General features: G+C 39.0%; 1 long non-coding RNA gene across 15 annotated transcripts in view; it reads right to left on the bottom strand.

Annotated features, from left to right (window-relative positions):
- Nucleotides 1-20,968, bottom strand: part of LOC129536247 (uncharacterized) — a 29,979-nt gene that overhangs the window by 6,393 nt on the left and 2,618 nt on the right. For 3 of the 15 annotated variants that reach the window (XR_016039396.1, XR_016039395.1, XR_016039397.1), the window contains exon 3: nt 9,607-20,803. This is a non-coding gene — a long non-coding RNA (uncharacterized LOC129536247). Of the gene's footprint in view, nt 1-9,540; nt 20,804-20,968 lie in introns of those variants that run through there. The other 12 variants (XR_016039401.1, XR_016039402.1, XR_016039405.1 and 9 more) reach the window with 8 other exon arrangements.

Here is a 20,968-nt window from a genome sequence, read left to right as displayed (position 1 = left end):
GCACTACATAATCATCAAGGAATGAATCCAACAAGACATACCAATTATAAATATATATGCACCCAAAATAGGAGCCCCTCAATATATAAAGCAAATGCTAACAGCTCATGTGAAGAACTGACCCATTTGAAAGGACCCGGATGCTGGGCAAGATTGAAGGCAGGAGGAGAAGGGGACGACAGAGGATGAGATGGTTGGATGGCATCACTGACTTAATGGACACGAGTTTGGGTAAACTCCGGAGTTGGTGATGGACAGGGAAGCCTGGCATACTGGAGTCCATGGGGTCGCAAAGAGTCGGACACGACTGAGCGACTGAATTGAACTGAGCTGAACAGCTCTAAAAGGGGAAACTGACAGTAATACAGTAATAATGGGGGACTGTAACACTTCACCTTCTGGTGGCTTAGTGGTAAAGAATCTGCCTAGAGACTGAAGAACAATCAAAATCCAAAGTTAGTGGAAGGAAATGAATCCTAAAGCTCAGAGCAGAGAAAATAAAATGGAGACAAAGGAAACAATAGCAAAGATCAGTGAAGCTAAAAGCTAGTTCTTTGAGAAGATAAATCTTTAGCCAGATTCAGCAAGAAAAAAAGAGTGGGAGAGGAATCAAATCAAAAAAATTAGAAACGAAAAAGGAGAAGTCACATTTGACACCTTGGAAATACAAAGGATCATAGACTCCTACAAGCACATATATGCCGATAAAATGGACAACTGAGAAGAAAAGGACACATTCTTAGAAAGGTTCAACCTTCTGAGACTAAACCAGGAAGAAGTTGAAAATATGAACAGACCAATCACAAGTAGTGAAATTGAAACTGTGATCTAAAATCTTTCAACAAATAAAAGCCCAGGACCAGATGGCTTCACAGGTGAATTCTGTCAAACATTTAGAGAATTAACACCTACCCTTCTCAAACTCTTCCCCAAAATTGCAGAGGAAGGAACATTCCCAAACTCATTCTATGAGGCCATCATTATTACCCTGATATCAAAACCAGATGAAGATATCACACACAAAAAGAAAATAACAAGCCAATATCACTGATGAACATAGATGCAAAAAGCCTCAACAAAATACTAGCAAACTGAATCCAAAAGCACGTTAAAAGGATCATACACCACGATCAAGTGGGAGTTACAGCAGGGATGCAAAGCAATCAATGTGATACACCATACTAACAAAGTAAATAATAAAAACCATATGACCATCTCAATAGATGCAGAAAAAGCCTCTGACAAAATTCAACAAAAATTTATGATTAAAAAATAAACCTCTCCAGAAAGTAGGCATAGAGGGAATCCACCTCAACATAGTAAAGGCCGTATACAACAGATGCACAGTAAACCTCATTCTCAAAGGTGAGAAACTGAAAACATTTCCTCTGAGATCAGGAATTAGAAGAGGATGTTGACCCTCTCCACTTTCATTCAGGATGGTTTGGAAATCCCAGCCATGGAGTAAGAGTAGAAAAAGAAAGAAAAGGAATAGAAATTGGAAAAGAAGAAATAAAATTTCACTGTTTGCAGATTACTTGGTACTATACACAGAAGATTCTAAAGATGCCACCAGAAAACTACTAGAACTAATCAATGAATTTGGTAAAGTTGCTAGATGCAAAATTAGTACACAGAAATCTCTTGCATTTCTATACACTAACAAAAAAATTCAGAAAAAAAGGAAAAAATCCCATTTACCATCTCACTCAAAGGAATAAAATGCCTAGGAATAAATCTAGCTAAGGAGGCAAAAGAGCTATACTCAGAAAACTGTCAGACACTGATGAAAGAAATGGAAGAGAACACAAACAGATGGAAAGATGTTCTGTGTTCTTAGATTGGAAGAAACAGTATGTTAAGATGACCATACTACCTAAGAAAATCTGCGGATTCAATTCAATCCCTATCAAATTACCAATGGCATTTTTCACAGAACTAAAAGGAAAAAAAAATTGTATGAAATACAAAGACTTTGAATAGGCAAAGCAATCTGAAAAGAAAAACAGTGTTGGAGGGAACTGTCTCCCAGACTTGGACTATACTACACATCTCCAGAAATCAAAACAGCATTGTTCTGGCCCAAAAAAGAAAAAGCAGAAATATAGATCAAGGAAACAGGATAGAAAGCCCAGAAATAAACCCATGTGCATTTGGTCAATTAATTGATGACAAATGAGGCAAGAATATACAATGGAGTAAAGACAATCTCTTCAATATGTGGGAAATTCTCGGAAATACTGTGAAAACTGGAAAGTTCCATGTAAAAGAAAGAAACTTGAACAGCGTCTCACACCATGTATACAAATAAACTCAAAATGAATTAAAGACCCGATTGTATAACTGGACACCCTGTAACTCCTAAAGAAAACATATGTCCTTTGAAATAAGTCTTAGTAAACTTTTTTGGATCTATCTCCTCAGGCAAGGGAAAGAAAAGCCAAAATAAGCAAGTGTGACCTAATTAAACTGAAAAGCTTTTGCACAACTATGGAAACCCTCAAGAAAAAAAAAAAAAAATCTCAAAGGTCAGCATACAGAATGGGAGAAGATATTTGATTTTTTAAAAAATATAAATTTATTTAATTTGAGGCTAATTACTTTACAATATTGTAGTGGTTTTGCCATACATTGACATGAATCCGCCACAGGTGTACATGTGTTCCCCATACTGAACACACCTCCCACCTCCCTTCCCATTGCATCCCTCTGGGTCATCCCAGTGTACCAGCCCCGAGCACACGGTCTCGTGCATCAAACCTGGACTGGCAATTCATTTCACATATGATAATATACATGTTTCAATGACATTCTCCCAAATCATCCCACCCTCGCCCTCTTCAACAGAGTCCAAAAGACTGTTCTATACATCTGTGTCTCTTTTGCTGTCTCGTATACAGGGTTATCATTACCATCTTTCTAAATTCCATATATATATGCATTAGTATACTGTATTGATGTTTTTCTTTCTGGCTTATTTCACTCTGTATAATAGGCTCCAGTTTCATCCACCTCATTAGAACTGATTCAAATATGTTTTTTTTAATGGCTGAGTAATATTCTCTTGTGTATTATGTACCACAATTTTCTTATCCATTCGACTACTGATGGACATCTAGGTTGCTTCCATGTCCTGGCTATTATAAACAGTGCTGCTATGAACATTTGGGTACACGTGTCTCTTTCAATTCTGGTTTCCTTGGTGTGTATGCCCAGCAGTAGGATTGCTGGGTCATATGGCAGTTCTATTTCCAGTTTTTTAAGGAGTCTCCACACTGTTCTCCATAGTGGCTGTACTAGTTTGCATACCCACCAACAGTATAAGAGGGTTCCCTTTTCTCCACACCCTCTCCAGCATTTATTGCATGTAGACTTTTGGATAGCAGCCATTCTGACTGACATGAGATGGTACCTCATTGTGGTTTTGATTTGCATTTCTTTGATAATGAGTGATGTTGAGCATCTTTTCATGTCTTTGTTAGCCATCTGTATGTCCTCTTTGGAGAAACATCTGTTTAGTTCTTTGGCCCATTTTTTGATTGAGTAGTTTCTTTTTCTGGAATTGAGCTGCAGGAGTTGCTTGCATATTTTTGAGATTAATTCTTTGTCAGTTGCTTAATTTCTTATTATTTAAGAATAGGAGACGATATTTGCCAATGATATGCCTGATAAGGGGTTAATAGTCTCTCTCTATATATATGGATATAAACATATAACTCAAATAAAAAACCCAAACAATCTAATTAAGAAATGAGCATAAGACCTGAATGGTTTCCCAAAGAAGACATACAGATGGTTAATAGGCACATGAAAATATGCTTAACATCAAAAATCATCATGGAAATGCAAATCAAAATACTGAGAAATCACTTCACACTTGTCAGAATGGCTACCATGAAAAAAGTCTACAAGTAGCAAATACTGGTGAGGATGTGGAGAAACAGGGACCTTTGTTCACTGTTGGTGGTAATGTTAGTGCAGCCACTATGGAAAACAGTATGGAGGTTCCTTAAAAGAAAAAAAAAGCTCAGTGGTAACAAATCCACCTGCCAATGTAGGAGACTCAGGAGATGCAGGTTCAGTCCCTGGATCAGGAAGATCTCCTGGAGGAAGAAATAGAAACTCACTCCAGTATTCTTGCCAGGAAAATCCCGTGGAGAGAGGAGCCTGGTGGTCTACAGTCCATGGGTTTCAAAGAATCAGACATCACTGAGTGACTGAGCATGCATGCATGCATGATAGACCATAATGGAAAAGAATATAGAAAAAGAAGAATGTTTACAGTGAATCACTTTGTTTTACAGAAGTAATTAACACAACATTGTAAACCAACTCTATCTCAATTAAGAAAAAGCAGGAAAAAAAAATAGAGTTACCATATGATCCAACAATCCCACCTCTGGGCACATATCTGGAGAAAACTCCAATTTGAAAAGATATATTTACACTAATATTCATAGAAACACTATTTACAATAGCCAAGACACAAAAGTAACCTAAATGTTCATTATAGATGAATGGATAAAGAAATTGTTGTAAATACATGCAATGGAATATTACTTAGCTATGAAAAAGAATGAAACAATGTCACTTGCAGCCATGTGGATGGATGCAGAGATTATCATATTAGGTCAGACAGAGAAAGACAAATATATTACTTATATGTGGCATGTAAAAAAATGTGATAAAAATGAACATTTTTCAAAACAGAAATAGGCTCATAGAGACAGAAAGCAAACTTTCTGGTTACCAAAGGTGATAGAGGGGATGAGGGAGAGATATAAATTAAGAGTTTGGCATTAACATACACACACTACTATATATAAAATAGATAAATAACAAAAACCTACTGTATAACACAGGAAACTCAATATCTTGCAATATCCTATAATGGAAAGGAATCTGAAAAATATGTGTGTGTGTGTGTATGATTCACCTTGCATTGTACTTGAAACTAACATGACATATAAAAAGGAAGATACTGGAAGAATTTATTAAAATTTAAAAAACATTGTCTACCTGTGAAACACTCGCTATAGATACAAAGACAAAATAAGTTGAAATTTAAAGGATGGAAAAAGATATTCCACACAGATAGTAACCAAAGAGAGCAGGAGTGACTGTATTATCAGACAATATATATTTTAAGTACAAAGGTGCAAGAGACAAGAAGGATATTATATATTGATCAAAGTTAAAATTCATGAAGAAGATAGTACAATTCATAAACATATGAACAAGTTCCATGAAGTGAAATTGACAGAACTGAAGGGCGAAATAGACAATTCTACAATAATAGTTGGAGAATGTGATATCCTATTTTCAATAATGGATAGAAGCACCAGGCAAATGTCAAGTAAAGAAATAGAAGACTTGAACAACTACTAACTAATTAGACCTAAAAGATATATACAGAACACTCTATTCAACAGCAGCAGAAGATACATTTTTTTCAAGTGACCATGGGCCATTCTGCAAGGTAGACCATACATTAGTCCACAAATATTCTTACTGCATTTTAAAGACTGAAATCGTACAAATTGCCTTTCCAATCACAATGGAATGAAACTAAAAATCACCAATAAAGGGAAAACTGAGAAACTCACAAATATGTGGGAAGTAAACAACAAACTCTTAAAACAACTAATGGATGAAAGAAGTCACAAAGGAATTTTGAAAATATCTTGAGACAAAAATAGAAACAACTGTACCAAAACACGGAATGTATCAAAAACAGTACTAAGAGGGAAATTTATAGGTGAAAATATTTACTTTGATAAAGAAGAAATCATTAATCTTTCTCAAACTCTCCCTAAAGATTTAAGAGAAGGAATATATCTTAATTCATCCTATAGATTAACTGTTACCCTAATACAAGGCCAGAAAAAACACTAAAAAAGGGATAAACTATAGACCAATATCCCTTATGAATTTTAATGCAGAATCTTCAATAAAATACTTGCAAACTGAATTCAACAGCTAGCATCTTGTTTAATATAATAAAAGAATAGTGTACCATAACCACATGGGAGTTATTCCTATAATGAAAGGATACTTTAGTGTTCAGTTCAGTTCAGTCGCTCAGTCGTGTCAGACTCTCCACGACCCCATGAATCACAGCACGCCAGGCCTCCTTGTCTATCACCAACTCCCGGAGTACACTCAAACTCATGTCCACAGAGTCGGTGATGCCATCCAGCCATCTCATTCTCTGTCGTCCCCTTCTCCTCCCGCCCCCAACCTTTCCTAGCATCAGAGTCTTTTCCAGTGAGTCAACTCGTCGCATGAGGTAGCCAAAGTATTGCAGTTTCAGCTTTAGCATCAGTCCTTCCAGTGAACAAAAGATCAATCAATGTAGTATGCCCTCTTAACAGAACGAAAGGAAACAAACCACATGATCATCTCAACTGATGCACAAAAAGCATTCGACAAAATTCAACACACTTTCATATTAAAACAAACAAACACAACTCACCAAAATAGGAATAGAAAGAAACTATCTCAATATATAAGGTCTAAACATGAAAAACTCACAGTTAACATCATAACCAATGGTGAGAAAAAAGATTTTCTCTTAAGATCAGGAGCAAAACAAGGATGCCCACTTTTACCACTTCTATTCAACATAGTGCTAGAAATTCTCATCAGAGCAGTCTCATAAGAAAAAGAAATTAATTGAAGAGGAAGAAATAAGACTATTTTTGTTTGTTGCATGACCTTATAACATAGAAAACCCAAAAGATTCAACAACAAAAAAGCATTTATAGCAAATGATAAATTCAACAAAGTTGCAAGATACAAAAATCAACACTCAAAAAATTAGTTTGTTTCTACTGATGAAAGAAATCAAAGATGACACAAATAGATGGAGAAATATACTATGTTCATGGATCAAAAGAATCAATACAGTGAAAATGCATGTACTACCCAATGCAATCTACAGATTCAATGCAATCCCTATCAAGCTGCCAATGGCATTTTTCACAGAACTAGAACAAATAATTTCACAATTTTTATGGAAATACAAAAAACCTCAAATAGCCAAAGCAATCTTGAGAAAGAAGAAGGGGACTAGAGGAAGCAACCTGCCTCACTTAGACTATACTACAAAGCTACAGTCATCAAGACAGTATGGTACTGGCACAAAGATAGAAATATAGGTCAATGGAACAAAACAGAAAGCCCAGAGATAAATCCACGCACCTATGGACACCTTATCTTTGACACAGGAGGCAAGAGTACACAATGGAGAAAAGACAATCTCTTTAACAAGTGGTGTTGGGAAAACTGGTCAACCACCTGAAAAAGAACACCATACACAAAAATAAACTCAAAATGGATTAAAGATCTAAATGTAAGACCAGAAACTATAAAACTGATAGAGGAATACATAGACAAAACACTCTCTGACATAAATCACAGCAAGATCCTCTATGACCCATCTCCCAGAGTAATGGAAATAAAAGCAAAAATAAACAAATGGGACCTAATTACAATGAAAAGCTTCCTCACAGCAAAGGAAACTATAAGCAAGGTGAAAAGACAGCCTTCAGAATGGGAGAAAATAATAGCAAATGAAGCAACTGACAAAGAATTAATCTCAAAAATATGCAAGCAACTCGTGCAACTCAATACCAGAAAAATAAACAGTCCAATAAAAATTGGGCCAAAGAACTAAACAGATGTTTCTCCAAAGAAGATGTACAGATGGCTAACAAACACATGAAAAGATGCTCAACATCACTCATTCTCAGAGAAATGCAAATCAAAACCACAGTGAGGTACCATCTCACATCAATCAGAATGGCTTCTATCCAAAAGTCTAAAACAAATAAATGCTGGAGAGGGTGTGGAGAAAAGGGAACCCTCTAATACTGTTGGTGGGTATGCAAACTAGTACAGCCACTATGGAGAACAGTGTGGAATCTCCTTGAAAAATTGGAAATAGAACTGCCATATGACCCAGGAATCCCACTGCTGGGCATACACACCGAGGAAACCAGAATTGAAAGAGACATGTGTACCCCAATGTTCATCGCAGCACTGTTTATAGTAGCTGGGACATGGAAGTAACCTAGATGCCCATCAGCAGATGAATGGATAAGAAAGCTGTGATACATATACACAATGGAATATTACTCAGCCATTGAAAAGAACATATTTGAATCAGTTCTAATGAGGTGGATGAAACTGGAGCCTATTATACAGAGTGAAGTAAGCCAGAAAGAAAAACACCAATACTGTATACTAACACATATATATGGAATTCAGAAAGATGGTAACAAAGCCCCCATATGTGAGACAGCAAAAGAGACACAGATATAAAGGACAGACTTTTGGACTTTGTGGGAGAAGGCGAGGGTGGGATGACTTGAGAGAATAACGCTGAAAGATGTATATTACCATATGTGAAGTAGATGACCAGTCCAAGTTCAATGCATGAAATGGGGCACTTAAAGCCGGTGCACTGGGACAACCCAGAGGGATGGGATGGGGAGGGAGGTGGGAGGGGGTTTCAAGATGTGGGACACATGTACACCTGTGGCTGATTCATGTCAATGTATGGCAAAAACCACCACAATATTGTAGAGTAATTATCCTCCAAAATAAAAAATAAAAAAATTAGTTTGTTTCTATACTCTAGCAATGAATGATCCGAAAAGAAAATTAAGAAAGCCTTCCCATTGACAGTCGTGTAAAAAAGAAGTAAGTTTATCCAAGAAAGTAAGTCTTGTCTACTGAAAACTATAAAACATTGCTGAAAGAAATTTTTAAAAACTTAAATAAATGGAAAGACATTAATGTTTATGGATTGAAAGACTAAATATCGTTAAGATGACAATATTACCCGAAGGGATATTCAGATTCAAAGCAATTCATATCAAAATTCTAACAGTGTTTCTTGCAGACATAGTAAAACCCATTTTAATATTAAAGGGGATCAAATAGCCAAAACAATCTTAAAAAAAAATAAGGACAAAATTGGAAGACTCACACTTTTCAATTTCATCTCAATACTACGCTAGTGTTCAAGACACATGGTACTGGCCTAAGACTAGATAGACCAGTGGTAAAGAATTGAAACCCCATAAATAAACCCTCTAATCTATGGTCAATTGATTTTTAATGAGGATGCCAAAACCATTCCAAGAGAATAGTCTCTTCAACAAATGGCCCTAAGAAAACTGGATATCCACATGCAAAAGAAAAACATTTGGGCCCTTACCTTATACCAGATACAATATTAACCAAGTGATTCAAATATACAAAGTTAAGAGCTAAATCTAGAAATCTTTAGAAGAAAGCATAGTAAATCTTCATGGCCTTGGATTTGACAATGGCTTTTTAAGTATGACCCCCAAAGAAAAGGCAACACAATTTTTAAAAAAATTAGATAAATTAGACTTCAAAATTTAAAACATTTGTTCATCAATGTACATTAACAAGAAAATGAAAAGACAATCTATAAGATAGGAGAAAATATTTCCAAATCATATTTTGTATAAGAGGCTTATAGCCAGAATATGGAAAGAACTCCTGTAAGTCAACAACAAAAAGAAAAACAACTCAAATTTAAAAATAGGGAAAACTTTAATAGACATTTACCTGAAGAATGTATATAAATGCCAATAAGTACTTGAAAAGATGGTCAACTTCACTAGCTATTAAGGAACTGCAAATCAAAACCATAATGATTAATCACTTCAAATCCATTAGAATGGTTATTATCAGAAAAAAGAAAATAACAAATGTTGGCAAAGATGTAGAGAAATTAGAACATTGCTGGTCGGTATGTAAAATAGTGCAGCTACTGTGGAAAATAGCTTGGCAGTTCCTCAAAAAGTTAAATATAGAATTACCCTATGTCTCAACAATTCTACTCCTAGGAATATATTAAAAAAATTAAAAACAAGGTCTCAAACAGGTCTTTTACACCAATGTTCAGTTAAGTGGACTTCCCAGGTGGTGCTAGTGGTAAAGAACCCACCTGTCAATGCAGGAGACATAAGAGATGTGGGCTCATTAAAGAATTATTCCCAGTAGTCAAAAGGTGGAACCAAACCAAGTGTTCAACAACAGAAGACTGGATAGGAAATTCCCTGGCAGTCCAGTGGTCAGGACTCAGTGCTTTCACTGCCAGAGCCTTGGGTTCCATTCTTGGTTAGGAAACTAAGATTCTGCAAGCCACAGGAAGCAGCCAAAACCAGCAACAATAACAACAACAACAACAAAAACGCAGAACAATGGATAAATAAAATGTGGTATGTGTGTGTGTATAAATGTGTATATATATATATATATATATTTGGCCACCTCATGCGACAAGTTGACTCACTGGAAAAGACTCTGATGCTGGGAGGGATTGAGGGTGGGAGGAGACGGGGACGACAGAAAATGAGATGGCTGGATGGCATCACTGACTTGATGGACGTGAGTCTGAGTGAACTCCGGGAGTTGGTGATGGACAGGGAGGCCTGGGGTCGCAAAGAGTCAGACACGACTGAGCGACTGAACTGAACTGAACTGATACACATATATGTATACAGTGAAATAATAGCCATTAAAAGGAATAAAGTGCCGATACATGCTACAGCATGGATGAATCTGACTATATTATGCTGAGTGAAATGAGCCAGAAGAATAAGGACAAATAATGAATGATTCTACTCACGTGAAATATCTAGAATTAGCATTGTTCATAGAGACAGAAAGTAGATTAGAGGTTACCTGTGGCCAGGTAGGCAGGCAATGGTGATTTATTGCTACATAGGTACAATTTCTCTTGGGGTAATGAAAATGTTTATACTTATGGGGGATGGCTGCACAATATTATGATTGCAATATATATGGTAAAATGGCAAATTTTTCTATGGACTGAATTATACTACGTGTGTGTGCTTAGTCACTTGTCCAACTCTTTGTGACCCCATGGACTGTAGCTCGCCAGGCTTCTCTGTCCATAGGGATTCTCCAGGCAAGAATACTGGAGTGGGTTGCCATGCCCTCCTCCAGGAGTCAAACCCAGGTCTCCCAAATTGCAGGCAGATTCTTTACCATCTGAGCCACCAGGGAAGCCCAAGAATACTGGAGTGGGTAGCCTATCCCTTCTCCAGGGGATCTTCCTGACTCAGGAATCAAATCAGGGTGTCCCGCATTGCAGGCGGATTCTTTACCAGCTGAGCTACCAGGGAAGTTCAAATTACTCTATGGTCTCACCTAAATTTATACTTTGTAGTGGTAAATCCCAATGTAATGGTACTTGGAAATGGGGCCTTTGGGAGGTTCAGATCGTGTACTGAGGGAGGGACCCTCAAGGTGGGATTAGACCGCTTATATGAAGAGACCAGAGAGCTTACTTTCTGCCCTCCCTTGTGCCACATGAGGTCACAGTGGGAAGACAGCTGTGTGCAAGCCAGGAGGAGAGTTATCACCAGGAACCAGTTCTGTCAGCACCTTGATCTTGGATTTCCCGACCTCTAGAACTGTAAGAAATACATGTCTGTTGTTTTGTTACAGCAGCCTGAGCTAAGACTTTTTGTGTTTATATATGTTTTACCACAGTTAGCAGTCCCAATACTGATCATATATCTTGAGAAAACCAGAATTCTAAAAGACACATGTACCCCAGTGTTCACTGCAGCACTGTTTACAATAGACAGGACATGAAAGCAGACTAGATGTCCATTGACAGAGAAATGGATAAAGAAGTTATGGTATGTATATCCAATGGAATTTTACTCAGCCATAAAAAGGAACAAATTTGAGTCAGTTAAGGTGAGGTGGATGAACCTAGAGACTGTTACACAGAGTGAAGTAAGTCACTCTGAAACAGAAAAACACATATTGTATATTAATGCATATAAATGGAATCTAGAACAATGGTACTGATGAACGAACCTATTTGCAAGGAAGGAATGGAGACACAGATGTAGAGAGCAGACTTGTGGACACAGTGCGGGAAGGAGAGGATGGGACGAATTGAGAGAGTAGCACTGACATATATACACCATCGTGTGTTAAATAGATAGCTAGTGGGAAGCTGCTCTATAACACAGGGAGCCTGACCTGGCTCTCTGTGATGACCTGGAGGGGTGGGACAGATGGAGGAGATACATGGATAATTATGACTGATTCACACTGTTGAACAGCAGAAGCCAACACAACACTGCAAAGCAATTTTCCTCCAAACAAAAAAATAATTAATAAAAAAAGCTTACCTGTATTCCTGAATACAAGCAACAAAAAGTTAAATAACAAAAACCTACCATTTACAGTGAAATAAAAATATAAAAATCACCTCGGATTAATCTAAAAATATGACAGATTGACAGGTGGCAGGGGCTCCTGTGTTCAGTGGTCTTCAGATACCGCACACACACTATGCAGGCTGCTTCTCCTAATGTGTACAGTTCATGTTTTCCAAAAATCTGTCTTAAACGCTGTCTTGCTTGCCTCAATTTTTATATGCAGGATGATAATGACTTGGTTGAAAAAAACCTAATCATCATTTCATTTTCTTTCTTATTTAAAAAAAAATACATTTATACATTTATTTGGATACATCAAATCTTAGTTATGACATGCAGGCCTAGTTGCCCTGAGGCTTGTGGGATCTTAGTTTCTTGACCAGGGACAGAACCTGCATCACCTGCACTGCAAGGTGCATTCTCAATCTCTGGATCATCAGGGAAGTCCCTTAATAGTCATTTCTGACCAATGACAATATGAGTGATTTTTATCTTCTCTGTTGTATTTTTCTGTACTTCCCAAATTGGCTAACATCAGACTATATTACATTTTTCATAATCAGAGGAAAAGGACACTGGTTGTTAAATATATGTTTACAATTTACTCTTTTCTCTTAGCTGCCTCTTAATCCCTATTTAGGTATGCATGAATTCTGGGAAAAGCATCCAGGTTCCTGTCATCTGACCTGCATCAAATGTCTCCACCCATACCCTCTCCTCTCCTCCTGCCCTTCCACCCTTGTGTCTGCTGTCAGTCCTCTGAGGTCCTCTTCCCTCCAGCAGTCAGGGCCTTCCCTCTTCCTGTAGCCAGTTCTGTCTGTGCTTTCTGTCCTCTAAAACCCTCCCTTACTGAGGAGGGGGCAGTGTCTCTCCATCCACTCTTCTCCGCTGTGTCCCATGGAAGCCCTCAGCCCAGTTCAGCTGGGCACACAGGAAGGATCAGGAGCAGTAGTTTGGCTCTGACTGCTGGTCACTGCTCTGAAGCGCTGTACAAGTCCTCAACACTTGAAATCTCATTTTTCTCACCTGCGAAATGGAGAAATTATGTGTCATAATGTTGCAGGAAAGAAAGTGGGGCACAAGAAGATGGTCACGTGCCATGTCTCAGGTAAGTCCTTGGGACAGCCACTGAGTGTGAGTTCTTGGCTTTGCACAGAAAAGAATTCACAAGCCAGCCATAGTAAAGTGAAAGAAGGTTTATTCAAGAAGAAACACATTCCATAGACAGAGTGTGCACCATCTCAGAAGGCAAGAGGTGGCAGGGTACGGCATTGTCAGTTTCTATAGGGGAGGGTAATTTCATAGGCTAAAGAGCAGGAGAATTATTTCAACTATTTTGAGGAAGAGACAGGGATTCCCAGGAATTGGGGTACCACCCATTTTTTGGCCTTTTATGGTTGGTTTTGGAACTTTTATGGCCTGTGAGAGTATGTCATTTAGCTGATGTATCACAATGAGCTGAGGCTCAAGGTCATATGGGAGTCAATCGTCCCCCATCTTGGGCCTACTTGGTTCTAACTAGTTTATGTCATGACCTCAATAACTGTCATTTGTCTAAAGAGTGTGTCCTGCCCTCTTCCTATATCATTAAGGATGTGATGACCGTAGAACAAAACAATCTATGTAACTAGTGAGTATATTATACCTGTGTGTGTGTGAGTTGCTCAGTCATGTCCAACTCTTTGCGACCCCATGGACTGTAGCCCAAGAGGCTCCTCTGTCTATGGAAATCTCCAGGCAAGAATACTGGAGTGGGTAAGCCCTTCATTTATCCAGGGGATCTTCCCGACCTAGGGATCGAATCCTGGTCTCTGCATTACAGGCAGATTCTTTACCATCTGAGTCACCAATACCTACATTAAACACTCAATAATTCTAAAGCAACTTGAATCAAACACAGATTTTAGATCAGATGAACTTGGGTTCAAGGCCAAACATGGCTGTTTGTTAGTCATTTATCCCCAAGATGGTAGCTTTTAAAACCTTATTTTCCTCCCTGAAAAGTGGATATGTGTGCCAGTGCATTGATGGTTGTGTGGTGCCATGCGCCAAGCACTGTGCTAAAAGGTAGGGGCGCATTCCCATTCCAGGAAGCACACAGCCAAGTAGAACTTGGATACGTCCCAGTCTTGGCTTCAGGAGGGACCCACCTTGTTGTTGTTCAGCCACTAAGTCATGTCTGACTCTTTGTGACACCATGGACTGCAGCATGCCAGGCTTCCCTGTCCTTTGCTGTCTCCTGGAGTTTGAGTTCGGTGATTCCATTCAACCATCTTGTCCTCTGTCAACCCCTTCTCCTCTTGCCCTCAATCTTCCCAGCATCAGGGTATTTTCCAATGTGTCAGCTCTTTGCATCGGGTGGCCAAAGTATTGGAGCTTAGACTTTAGCATCAGTACTTCCAATGAATATTCAAGGTTGATTCCCTTTAGGATTGACTGGTTGGATCTCCTTGCTGTCCAAGGGACTCTCAAGAGTCTTCACTAGCACCACAGTATCAAAGCATCAATTCTTTGGCCTTCAGCCTTCTTTATGGTCCAGCTCTCCAATCCACACATGACTGCTGGAAAAACCATAGCTTTGTCAACGGAGTGATGTCTCTGCTTCTTAATATGCTGTCTAGGTTTGTCATAGCTATTCTTCCAAGGAGCAAGCATCTTTTAATTTTGTGGCTGCAGTCACAGTCCGCAGTAATTTTGGAACTCAAGAAAATAAAATCTGCCACCATTTCCATTTTTTCCCCTTGTATTTGCCATGAAGTGATGGCACTGGATGCCATGATCTTCGTTTTTTGAATGTTGAGTTTTAAGCCAGCTTTTTTACTCTCCTCTTTCACCTTCATCAAGAGGCTCGTTTCTCCTAGATTTCTGCCTTTAGGGTGGTATCACCTGCATAACTGACGCTGTTGATATTTCTCCTGTCAATCTTGATTCCAGCTTGTGATGTGACAAAGAGATTTAAAGGATTATTTCTGATAGAATGCCTGAAGAACTATGGACCGAGGTTCATAATATTGTAGAGCAGGCAGTGACCAAAACCATCCCAAAGAAAAAGAAACTCAAGAAGGCAAAATGGTTGTCTGAGGAGGCCTTACAAATAGCTGAGAAAAGAAGTGAAGGGCAAAGGAGAAAGGAAAAGATAAACTGAATGCAGAGTTCCAGAGTATAGACAGGAGGGATAAGAAAGCCTTTTTCAGTGAACAATGCAAAGAAATGGGACCCATCTGGGCAGGTTCATTCCAATCCCAAAGAAAGGCAATGCCATAGAATGCTCAAACTACCGGTCAGTTGCACTCATCTCACACACTACAAAGTAATGCTCAAAATTCTCCAAGCAAGGCTTCAACAGTACGTGAACCATGAATTTCCAGATGTCCAAGCTGGATTTAGAAAAGGGAGAGGAAGCAGAGGTCAAATTGCCAACATCTGCTGGATCATCGAAAAAGCAAGAGAGTTCTAGGAAAACATCTATTTCTGCTTTATTGACTATGCCAAAGCCTTTGACTGTGTGAATCACAAAAAACTGTGGAAAATTCTTAAAGAGATGGGAATCCCAGACCACCTGCCCTGCCTCCTGAGAAATCTATATGCAGGCAAATAAGCTGCAGTTAGAACTGGTCATGGAACAACAAACTGGTTCCAAATTGGCAAAGGAATACATCAAGGCTATATTTTATCATCCTGCTTATTTAACTTATATGCAGAGTACATCATGAGAAATGCTGGACTGGATGAAGCACAAGCTGGAATCAAGATTGCCAGGAGAAATATCAATAACCTCAGATATGCAGATGACACCACCCTTATGGCAGAAAGTACAGAGGAACAAAAGAGGCTCTTGACGAAAGTGAAAGAGGAGAGTGAATCAGTTGGCTTAAAACTCAACATTCAGAAAACTAAGATCATGCATGGCATCAGGTCCCATCACTTCATGGCAAATAGATGGGGAAACAATGGAAACAGTGAGAGACTTTATTGGACTCCAAAATCACTGCAGATGGTGACCGCAGCCATGAAATTAAAAAACACTTGCTCCTTGGTAGAAAAGTTATGACCAACCTAGATAGCATATTAAAAAGCAGAAACATTACTTTGCAAACAAAGGTTCATCTAGTCAAGGCTATGGTTTTTCCAGTTGTCATGTATGGATATGAGAGCTGGACTATAAGGAAAGATAAGCACTGAAGAACTGATGCTTTTGAGCTGTGGTGTTGGAGAAGACTCTTGAGAGTCCCTTGGACTGCAAGGAGATCCAACCAGTCCATCCTAAAGAAAATCAGTCCTGAATATTCATTGGAAGGACTGATGTTGAAGCTGAAACTCCAATACTTTGGCCACCTGATGCAAAGAGCTGACTCATTTGAAAAGACCCTGATGCTGGGAAGGATTGACGGTAGGAGGAGAAGGGGATGACAGAGCATGAGATGTTTGGATGGCATCACCGACTCTATGGACATGAGTTTGAGTGAGCTCCGGGAGCTGGTGATGGACAGGGAAGCCTGGCATGCTGCAGTCCATGGGGTCAAAAAGAGTCAAACACGACTGAGTGACTGAACTGAACTGGGCAGGTTTAAAAAATCCTGATGCCCTGGGGGTTCTGAGCAAGGGGCCTGAGATGTGGTCTAAGCACATTTTAAGAGTTTTCAGGAAACCCCTAGTAGTACACATCAAAGACTCTCTGGAAAGTGACTCCCAAAAATTCTTTCACACCTAATTGGCATAGAACATTTTCCTCAGTGATTGTTTGATGTACTGAAGACAAAGCGGTGGGGTGGTCTCCAGTCTTCAGACAGGGTTTTCCAATTCCCACACACTTTATGTCAGCTCAAAAGGAATCAGAAGTCTGATGGGAGTGCTGGCTCCAGTCTCATCTGTTTACAACTGATAACAAGAAAGTGGACCTTCCCCAATTTAGGGGAGTTGGTAGGGGGTGGTGGGATCTGCCTGCCAACCACTGGGCCTCCAGCTGTTTCCAGACAACCCTTTCCAGCAGGGCCTTATTAACTAAGCAAACCTGGGCTCCTCCTACTGAAATGCAAAAGTCTTTATAAGACCTTAAGTAAATGGGAGCAAGTGTCAGAGTTTTTATCACCCCTCAGCTTTCAGCCCTTTCCCTTCTCAAAGCTGATTTCAACTCTTAAGCAAACACCCAGAGAGGGGCATTAGTCCTATATCTAGCCTCAGCCCTATATTGCTGGTAAGACATTTCCCTTCCTTTCTCTAAAGTTTCCATTTGTAAGACACACATTTTCAAAACCTTATTTGACATAGGAAATACCATGATGTCTGCGATCTGCCTTAAAAAACTCCAAGGGAAAAAAATGTGGAGGAAAAACAAGGAGGAAAGATTGGCAATGGTTGGCTGCTGAACCCACTTTTATTGACTCAATGTCTCAGCTTTTCTGTATACTTGAGAACACAAAATTTAATAAAAGAAACTGTAGATGTTAGAAAATACTTACAAAACTTTAATATTATCAGAAAGATTTAGATTCAATTCATCCTATAAACTGAACAGTTTTAAAACTTATTTAAATAAATATTCTTTAGCTTATCCATGGTTTTTAATGTTCAATCCATGTTGCTCATAAAGAAGTTACTATTGACTTAAAGTCATAAATGTAATTATGTATCTAACTTCTGTATATAACTAAATTATGCAATTAATAAGAAGTAACCATTACATCTAAAAATATATTTGTCTTGACTCTCGTTAACGGATGTTTCATGAAGGCATGAGACAACCTCCTCTGTATGTTTTGCCTGCTTAGATCTGTGGGTTCTGGTCCTGGCAGCTCATGGACCCAGCTTTTGGGAGAACTCATGGCAGCCAAGCTCACCAATTTTCTACTAGTTCATTTAACAGCATCTTTAATTAACTTCCCATTTAAAGGTTTAAAATGTTAAATAAGAGTCAAAGAATATCTCATCTTTGGAGGATACATATCAGTTTCAGAAAATAGTTTTTATACGAAAATCATAGGACAGTTTGTATCAGAGTTGCAAGGCATCCTCTGTACTGTGAGGCAAGGGTCCCAGTCCCTATTTTGGCAATTAGAAAAACTGAAAATTAGCAAGTCCCAGAAGCAGCCCCTGAACCACTCCCCTCTTGGTTCAAGCCGGCTCCTCATCAGACACTAGTGAAACATGAGAGAGAGGGCTGGGCACAACCTTTGAAAGAATAAGGGCCCAACATAAAACAGAGTCCAATGGGTCCAAGTCTAGTCAACCTGGACTAGGCCTTGATCCTCAGTATAGGCTCAGTGTAACACATCAGCAAGGTAAATGACACACTCAGAGATGCCATGACAGTTGAAGGCCCACCATCAAAGATCAAAATGTGGGTGGTGATCCAGTTTCTGGAACTCTCCACCCCTTCCCCAAAATAGTTGGCATAATCCTCCCACTCACTAGCCTATGAAATTACCCAGCCTCTCTCCTTCTGAGATAGCTCACACTCTGTCAGTGGTGTGTGTTTCTTTTTAAATAAATCTGCTTCTTACCTATCACTTCATCTCTCACTGAATTCTCTCTATGATGAGATATTAAGAACATGAGCTTCTTGAACCTCCAGGGAGGGGACGTATGTCCACCTATGGCTGATTCATGTTGATGTTTGACAGAAAACAACAAAATTCTGTAAAGCAATTATCTACCAATTCAAAAAAGAAAAAAATCTGAGTGTCATTAGGTTCTGAAACCAGGTCTGTGAACTCAGCTGGAAGACTGTGGGTTTTGGCTGGGTTTGTGTTTCTGCACATGAGTTCAAGTCTCAGTGAGGTGAACAGTTCTACTAGCAGGTGGCACTTACCCCTGTGCTCTGTGGTCTTCAGATACCCAGTGGAAGGCTTGCCTCACTGTGGGCTGTATCACCCAGCACACTGCAGCCTTCTTATAATATCTGTGCATTTCACATTTTTCAAATATCTAAGTGCCAAAGGTTTGGGACTTAAACTCAAAGTCTCAGATGCTTTAGCAAAATATGGAGGGTAAAAACAGTGCCTCCCCGAGGGGTCTTGTATTAAGTGGGTAATGAATATGATATAGTGATCATTATGCTAGGCACAGAGGAAAGGCCTCGTTTATAAAAACACTGATGTGTCCTCAGAAAGGAGGTGTGGAAATGTCTCTCTTTCATATTCATGCTCCGCATCCGAGGCTTGGAATCAAGCCAGCTGGTTCTTCTCCACACAACAGCTCTCTTCTCTAGCTGGGCCCCTCACCATCTCCTCAGCGCAAGGAGTGTGCAATATAAAATCTCTATTTCCACATGAAAACTTTTTCGTTCATGTTGTGGTTTCATTGATAATTTTTTGTTTTTCTTTTCTTTTTTCAGGAAGGGAAAAGGCTATTGCCTTCTAGTCACCAGTGTTTCACATTAGGGGTTGACTCCTCCTGCTACTATCAATACTGTAGACACTGTAGGGAAGAGGACCAGCCTGCCTACACAGGCCCCGCCCCCGGCCCTAGCAGGGCATCAGTGAAGGGACGGTCCCTGAGGCTCTGTGCTGGACCCTGCCGTCACAGCACAGCCTTTGTCAAAGCAACTGCACAGCAGAACCTAGAGGATACCTCATTGCTGTTTCTCACAGTTATTTAGTGGCCAAGGTAGAGAGAAGGAAACACCTGTGTCTTCTGTACTTAGCCACCTTGGGTCCTGAGGCAATTCTTCCAGTACCTGCAGTAAAGACACCTTCAAATACAAAAACTGTTCAGACTCAGTCCCGTGGAATTGATCTTCAACGTCTCCATGAGAGAAGACTTTTTTATACCAGACGTGTCAGTGGGAAAATGACCTGGAGCCATCTGTTAGGTAAGAACAAAAATCATCTAAGTCTTAGAGCCAAGAGGGGTGTTTAAGAGCCTGGAATAAATTGCAATGCATGCTTAATATTACTTCTCTTAAAGGGACGGGTACATGCTTGGTCTGAAATCTTTCTAAGGAATGACAACATTAATAAAAATCTACAAGTTACAAAATGATTGCATAATTATCTATTGTACATTAAATATATATTTTATACATATATTTGTATATGAATGCAATATATTTTATACATATGTAAATTTCTGATTAAATTTCTTTAAATAGTCTAGGCTTCTGTTTGTGGTCAGTTTGATATTACAGATCATCCCCATGGGAAACAGTAAGAAGCATTTTGTTTATATTCTCTTAATTTTTATTGCATATTTGTCAATCATTATCAGTCTCATATTTTCAATTAATTTTTAAGGCTATCAAACAGGGAAATATAAAAGTAGTAGAGAAGAAAGCAGCAGTGGTAAAGCTCAGAAGTTCCAGCAGAAAACACTCAACTGGACCTTGAATAATTTAAGGGAGGAGAATGACAGCACGGAGGGCTGGAAGCCTCAGGGTTCATTCCCCTCCTCGTCGACTTTCCAAGCGCTAAGTGGCAATGCTGCAGACAAAGGTCATCTCGGTCAGTGAACTCTGAGTTTGTGTGTGTGTGTGTGTGCACCTAGAGGGGATCTTCCAGACTTTCTCCTTTGTCTCCTTCCTTGGCAGGCAGATTCTTTACCACTAGGAAGCCAGAACCCTGAGTTTAGAATCGGAAAAAAAAAAACAAGAAAAACTAGGATAAGTTAACAATCAAACAAGAAACCCAATGAACAACATTTTTACTATCTTTAAATATATACTATAAAGTAAAAGGATAAAGACACTATGAAGTATATATTTTATACTATAAAGTAAAAATATA

The sequence above is a fragment of the Moschus berezovskii genome, chromosome 16 (genome assembly GCF_049115385.1).
Source record: "Moschus berezovskii isolate FMDL1 chromosome 16, NW_MosBer_1.0, whole genome shotgun sequence".
In the NCBI taxonomy this organism is placed as follows: Eukaryota; Metazoa; Chordata; class Mammalia; order Artiodactyla; family Moschidae; genus Moschus; species Moschus berezovskii.
The sequence above is the reverse complement of the archived record's forward strand: the minus strand, read 5'-3'. Positions and strand labels throughout refer to the sequence as shown.